This window comes from Oratosquilla oratoria, chromosome 40 (assembly GCF_046742065.1).
Source record: "Oratosquilla oratoria isolate Oo_2021 chromosome 40, ASM4674206v1, whole genome shotgun sequence".
Classification (NCBI taxonomy): domain Eukaryota; kingdom Metazoa; phylum Arthropoda; class Malacostraca; order Stomatopoda; family Squillidae; genus Oratosquilla; species Oratosquilla oratoria.
Window position 1 is genome coordinate 15,542,960 of NC_134816.1, and position 8,030 is coordinate 15,550,989.

An 8,030-nucleotide genomic window follows, 5' to 3' on the forward strand; every position below is an offset into this window, starting at 1 on the left:
AACCTGTGAAAAGTCTAGGGTAAACTTACTCACCACGGTAAATATAACAAAAGAAAAAATTAAAAGGTGTATAGACAAACTCAATGTTAATAAAACACCAGGGCCTGATGGTTGGCATCCAAGAATCTTAAAGGAAATGAAAAATGAGATTGTTGTTCCATTAGAAATTATTTACAAGAAATTCATCATATCCGGAGATGTCCCAAGAGAATGGAAGCTAGCTAACGTTACTCCAATATTCAAAAAAGGTGACAAAAAGAATCCAAATAATTACTTGCCTATAAGTTTGACTTCAATCGTAGGAAAAATGATGAACACTATCATCAGAGATGCTGTCGAACATCATTTAGAAAGTAAATGTTTGATAAATGATGGCCAGCATGGTTTCAGACGGAAAAGTTCTTACTTGACTAACTCACTCGAATTGGACATCATAGTTATCTCGATTTATGACAAAAGAAACAATATAGATTTAATATATCTAGATCTGCAAAAAAATTTGTCACCATCCCCCACGAAAGACTACTTACTAAATTAGCTTCACACGGAATAAGTGGTAGCCTATTAAGTTGGACTAGTAATTGGTTGAATGATCGAAAACAGAGAGTTGTTTTAAATGGAAAACTTCTGGATGGAAAAATGTTACAAGTGGAGTTTCTCAAGGTTCCGTTCTCGGGCCACTTCTATTCATAGTATATATAAATTATATAGACCATAGACTAAAATCTACTGTTTCCAAATTTGCTGATGATACAAAACTCTGCGTAATGGCAAATGATCACTTAAACCAATTAGATATTCAGCAATGGTCTGAAAAGTGACTAATGAAATTTGACACAAATAAATGAAAGTTAAAGCACATAGGTAAAAATAACAGTAAGTTATTTGGAAATTCGTTAACAAAAGTGGATAGTGAAAAGGATCTCGGCGTAATTATCAGTAACGATCTCAAATCATCCAAGCAGTATATTTCAGCCTGAGAAAGCAAATAAGATTCTAGGATTGATTGCGTGATCTTTTGACTTCAGAAGTCCATCACTCATTAACAAGCTATATAAATCGTTAGTTCGTCCATATTTGGAATATGCTGTTTCCGTATGGTCACCGAATCTCATTAAAGATATTGACAGATTGGAAAAAGTACAACGGCGAGCTACAATACTGATTCCAAATATCAAAAATAAATCATACGAAAATCGACTAAAACATATGAATCTGTTTTTTCTTAAAAAAGCGTAGACTCAGAGGTGACTTGATACAGGTCTTTAAGATTCTAAGGGGAATTGACAACATCAAAAGGGACAAAATATTCACACTGAATGAGAATCAGACAAGAAACAATGGTCTCAAATTGTCCGGAAATAGATAATTTGGAATTGGGTAGAAACAACTTTGGCAACCGTGTAGTTAATGAATGGAATAAACTTTCTGCAGAGGCAGTGCAATGTAGTTCAGTTAGAAGTTTTAAGAATCATTTAGATAAACACCTAAGTGAGATGCTGTAATGACCATAATTTATTTGATATTATTTGTTTATTTATTTTGTTCTCATTTGTCCGTTTATCTGTTATTATTTGTTTGATTCTCATTTATTATTAGTTATGTCAATATATCATTATTTACTATTTACCTGTTTATTATCTAACTATACCTATGCATTTATTTGTTTTATTTATTATCTACATTATTTTTGTTTTTATTTATTAATTTATTTGCTTATCATTATTATGATTTTTTTGCATCCGACCTAGATATGGACCATAAGGTCTCCTGTCGGCATACTCCGCCTTTGTAATCCTTTGTAAAGGTAGACCGCGTTTTCATACCTCTTGGTGTTTCTTCAGTGGCAAGTAAAAATCTAAAGGCTAATCTGGTGTATGGGGATTATATACTCGGGTGGGGGATTTTGGCAGGTAGTGGAGTGGAAGGAGGTTTCAACAAGGTTGATGTGGATGAAGGTGAAGCTGGGAAGGGAGATGTGGGTTTTTGTAAATGCATATGGACCTGATAGTGAGAAGAGCGTAGAGGAAAGGGAGGCTTTTTGGGTAGATATAAATGAGTGCATAGAGGGATTAGGGAGAAATGTCAATGTAGTTGTATTGGGAGACCTTAATGCTAGGGTAGGAAATGAATCAATAGACGGAGTGATTGGGAAATATGGAGTTCCAGGTAAAAATCGTAGTGGAGAATTTATGGTGGAGATGTGTCTTAAAAGAGAGTTGATGATAGCAAATACAGTATTTAGGAAGAAAGTCAAGCATAAGTACACATGGGAGAGGGTGGTGGATGGAAGGGTGGTAGATAGAGCGTTAATGGACTATATAGTGGTCACCAGGAGTATGGTAGGAAAAGTTAAGGATTTACATGTTTTAAGGGGAGAGAGTGGGGGAATATCAGATCATTTTCTAGTGGAAGGTAAATTGAGAATGTAGAATAGGTGGAGAAAAATGAAAAGGGCAGAAAGTAGGGAGGTACTTAGAGTGAACTGCTTAAATGAGAAAAAAGGTGAATGAGTATAAGAAGAAGCTGAAAGAGGAGTGGGAGGGAGTAAAGGATAGAGTAGAGGTAGGTGTGGAGGAGGAATGGGGATGGTTTAAGGAGGGATTCATAAGGTGTACAAAGATAGTGTGTGGAACAAGGAGGGCGGGAGAAAATAGAAGGAAGGGTAGTGAGTGGTGGGATGAGGAAGCAAAGAAGGTTGTCGAAGAGAAGAAGGAGGCATTCATAGATTGGTTACAAATTAGGACGAAGGAATCGTATGAGAGGTACAAAGTAAGGAGAAGCGAGGTTAAGCGTAAGATAAAGGAAGTAAAGAGGAGAGCAGATCTGAAATGGGGAAAGAGTATGATAGAAATTTTTTAAAGCAATAAAAAGATGTTTTGGAAGGAAATTAAAAGAAAAAGAGAAGGCGAATCAAATAGAGAAGAAAAGATAAAAGGTGCAGGTGGAGAGATGATAATAGAAGAGAAGGCAGTGAGAGGAAGGTGGGCAGAGTATTTTAAGGAGTTGCTAAATGTGAAGGAAGATAGGGAGGGAAAGGTGGTTGCAGTGGGAAGTGCTACAAAAATGACCGTTATGAGTGAGCAAAAAGGAGGAGAAATAGGGAAGGATGAAGTGAAGGCAGTTGTAGTTGGATGGTTGCCATGCAGAATGTCTGAAGAAAGGGGGTACAGTTATGGTGGTGAGGTTATTTAATGTTTGTTTAAGAGAGGGTAGAGTGCCGGAGGACTGGAGGAGTGCCTGTATAGTTCCGCTTTACAAGGGAAAGAGGGACAAGTGTGAGTGTAGTAGTTTCAGAGGGATCAGCTTGTTGAGTGTAGTTAGGAAGGCTTATGGGAGGGTCTTGATTGAGAGGATTAGGAGAGGAACAGAAGGAGTAATTGGTGAGGAACAGTGTGGGTTTAGGACAGGTAGGGGTTGTGTAGATCAGATCTTTGTGGTAAGGCAGATATGTGAGAAAGCTATAGGAAAAGATAAGATTTTTTTTTTTGTGTGTTTTATGGATCTGGAAAAGGCTTACGATAGGGTGGACAGGAAGGCACTGTGGGAGGTACTGCAGATATATAGGATAGGAGGAAAGCTATTAAGAGCAGTCAAGAGTTTTTACGAGTAGTAGAGCTTGTGTTAGGATTAGAAATGGAGAGAGTGAATGGTTTGAGGTAAAGGTGGGACTTCGTCAGGGATGTGTTATGTCACCCTGGCTGTTCAATCTTTACATGGATGGGGTGGTGTGAGAGGTAAAGGCAAAGGTAGTGGGTCAGGGGTTGGAGATGATTAAAGAAAATGGAGAAAAGTGGGAGGTGAACCAGTTGTTGTTTGCTGGCGACACTGCGCTTGTAGCAGGATCAGAGGAGGGATTGAGGAAATTAGTGACAGAGTTTGAGAAGGTGTGTGACAGAAGGAAGCTGAAGATAAATGTGGATAAAAGTAAGGTGATGAGATGTACAAAGAGAGAGAATGGCAGCAGGCTGCAAGTAAGCATAAAGGGTGACAGACTGGAGGAAGAGAATAGGTTTAGATACTTGGGTGCAAATGTGGCAGGAAAGGGAGGAGTGGGGGTGGAGGTAGAATGTAGATTGAGAGAAGCGAGTAAATGCCTTGGTGGATTGAAAAGTGTAATGAGAAATAAACATCTGGGAATGGATGCTAAGAGGAGGTTATATGAAGGAGTGATTGTGCCAACAGCATTGTACGGGGCAGAAACATGGAACATGAGAGAGGAAGAGAGAAGGAGTTTGAATGTGTTTGAGATGAAATGTCTGAGAAATATGATAGGGGTTACTAGGCTAGATAGAGTGAGAAATGAGGAGGTGAGGAGGAGAACAGGGGTGGAAAGCGAGCTGGTAGATAGGGTTGATGAAAGAGTATTAGGATGATTTGGACACATGGAAAGAATGAGTGAAGAAAGATTAGTAAAAGAAGTGTGGAAGGCAGAGGTGGATGGAGTGAATATGAGGGGGCGTCCTAGGATGAGATGGATGGATGGGATGAAAGGGGCATTACAAAAGAGAGGAATGTCTATTAAGGAACAACGGGAGAAGACAGAAGATAGGGGTGAATGGAGAGGGGTTGTGTATAGATGATGCTGTGATGCATGAGGGGGAGTGGGTGGGGGATTGGGGGTGAGGAAGTATGTATGAGAAAAAAAAATTGACGCAGCCCGAAGGGATTTCTCCCCGTTTTCTCCTTTCCTGCATGGCGGGAAGAGAGCTTGGGTCACCGAATCTATGAAGCGGCCTTGCTGTGGATGTGCTGTGTCTTGCGACACTGCCTCTGATCCAGGGTAGTGGACAGAAGGCAGGGATGACCCATCATCCAGTGGGTGCCAAGATAAGAAGGAGGGAGGAGGGTGGAGGGGAGTGGAATGTATAGGAAATGGAATGAGTGGGAGTGGTTTCTATGCCTTTTTCTTTTTGGCCACCCCCCCCCGGTGTAGGGGGAAAAAGCCTTTGGTATATGTATGTATGTACAATTGTAATACCTGCGTGCATAAAGCACAAGAGTATTATTATGAAACTATTTGTAGAAATTACAAACATGAGGGTCATAATGAATATCATTGTAGAAACCCACCTTTCTGTATGTATCTTCAGAGGATTAGTCATAGAACACATAAATGTAGAAATTGTCTAAACGCCCCGAAGCAAGAGGAAAATTCCCAAACATGAAATAGGAGAACACTATAGAGCTACTGTTACGGACGGGCTGGTTATGTGAACAGACGTTACGTATAACGGATAAGTGCTTAAGAACCAGCTCACTTCTAGAAGCCACTGTAGGACTGAATTATCTGGTCAGCGCCTAGATAATTCGTAAGACTAGAAGTAACAAAGAAGATTCCAGGAAAGGAATATTAAACTAGCAGTAAAACTTATAAACGAAATTATTAACATGATAATATCTACAGGCAATAATAAACACAAAAGAGAATGGGCAGTTGGGCCAATGGGACCGTTACATGAATACAAGAATATGGAAACTATCGTTCAAATACGAAGTACAAGATACGTATACAATATGGTACTAAGTACAAAGAGGTCAGGAACATATGTATCAAAGAAGTAGTAAGTACAAATACAAGTATAATGCAATGCGAACATATATAAGATAAGTAGTGGAGGCAAAAAGAGGTGATCACTTCACACGAATCGTCTCATGAGTCCAAGCTACAAGAAGTCTTATCAAGAGAGCAAATTGCGAGAAATGTCAAGGTGTGAGTGGTTTTCACAGCTTATATACCCACGGACCGGAAGTGGGATACTTCAAAAGAAGGGTGCGGGCGAGCGCAGAGGAGGGGAGAGAGTAATTTGTCACACGTCAACTTGGATAGTTTTAAGACCCTCGGCTTTGAACAATCTACTTATTTAGTAACTGTCAAATATGTGCGCTCTGAATTACCTTAGGGACAAACAGCGAGGGCTGAACTATTTCGGATTACTTTGCTTGTCTGTTTGTTCTACTTACATCAAGAGTGCGCAAACAATTTCTGCACGTAGGCAAGATTACATACAGTGGACGGGCGTTACTACTTACAGTGTTACAATACATACATAGACAAGAAATGAACATTTTTATACATAATACAAAGAACACACAATTATATGACATAATAATTACATATATGACGTAATATCTAATATTACGTTACACTACCCATAGCAATATACATAGACAGTATTGTGTTAGGTATAAGAGTGATAGAAGGGTAAAAGAAAAATCCAACATCAAAGATAGTTGTAAATTGGAAGGACTTCTGTAGGACTTTTCATTGGTGGAAGATTGTTCAATAAACCTATTCAAATATCTATTGGTACAGGATCTGTAGTTAATGTTATAACTAGTAGAGTTTTAAACCAGTTGAAATCGAGAATGAAAACCTAAGAACCAATCCATTACTTATTGCAAGGAGAAACTGGAAATCAGTTAAAACATTAGGTAAGGTTGAATTACAACTCATCTTATATAAAAATGAGCATTCACACATTCCAGTGAAAGTTGTAGAAAAATATGTTTTCCCAGGAGATTTACTGATAGGATTTGCAACTATGAGAAAAGAGAACACGATCTTAGTGAAATCTCAGTTAATCTCATTTTTAAATCAACCAGACTTAAGGGCCAGTGACAGGAATCAAAGAATATCTAGAAATAGATAGGAAATATAACAATTATATTCTAAATAGCAAGGCCGAGCGGTCCAGACCAACAGAAAATAAAATCTCACATAGTGAACCCAATTCAGATGTTCAAGAAATCCCAGAAATTACTCATTCATCAACGTCAAATGAAGCTTTGGTAATTGTGGAAGGTGGCGTAATAAAGTCGATATTATTACACTCTAGAGCAATTAACAAGGTAAAAGTGCAGCTGAAAGGAGTCATTGTAGACTCTGAAATTTTAACCATCCCAGAATCAATTAGATTCAAAGGTTTGAAATCGGACTCAGGAATTTATAAGTCAAATAATGATATGGTAAAAATATTAGTGATTAGTACTTTGAATAAAGACAGCCTTAAGAAAATGTACACAAATAGGATATTTTCAGGTTTTTACAAAGCCCATTAGGATTTTAAATGAGAGTACTGAGGAGGTGGAATTACCCATTTCATCAATCTGTTCAGTTCAGGAAGAAACCGAGTTGGGAAAAAAATATAATAATCAACTAGGACCTACTAGTTGTCCTTAGTTGAATGTCTAAGAGGCTGGTAGATGTACACAAGTATGTAGATAGACGGCTAGGTGGCGATAATTTAATTTTTACGAGTTAGATTTTTTGAAAACAATAGCTGCGAAGAAGTTGCATAATCTCGCTCGGCATCTAAAGTTTATAAACAGCAGCTATGGTACAGATTTTAATGCTGAGGTGACACTATGTTAACTAAGCCATTCCCCTTCGGTGTTGAGATTGCTTGTGTAAGCAGTATTACTTATGACGTTGAAATAGTCTTTGTGATTCTAGAAGGGTGGAGAAAAAAAAATATTGGTACATGGGATAAGAGTCACGCCATTAGGGGAGGAACTTATTTGTAACATTCAAGATTATTGGATGAATTAAGCAGTGACTTCGAAAAAGAGGTGGCTTAGTGAGTGGATTGGGGATCCCAGTTGGTAGTCCTCTTGTGTACCTATGACAATAATGTTGTAGAGAATTAGTGAAGAAAAGAAGAACAAGAAGAACAGTAAACAGAATTAAACCAGTAATTAAGGAGAGACCGGAACTGAAAGTAATGGGGTCGACAGTGGTGGCAGCTAGGGACGAACGGAGTGAATAACACGCTCCAAAGTAACTACAAGACTGGTGCGTGCAGCAAACTACAAGACTGAGTGCAAGATAAATCTACAAGTGTACGGGTACACCAACCACAAACACGACCGCAAGCACAACCACGCGTATGCTGGATCCAAGGGACGACAAGACGAGGAACGAGGGGTCTACAACAATAAGAGGAACTAACACTACGCGTGAGCATGGTACAGCGAGCTACGAGGAACGAGGGAACGAGCAACTACGAGCAACTACTACGAGTAAACGA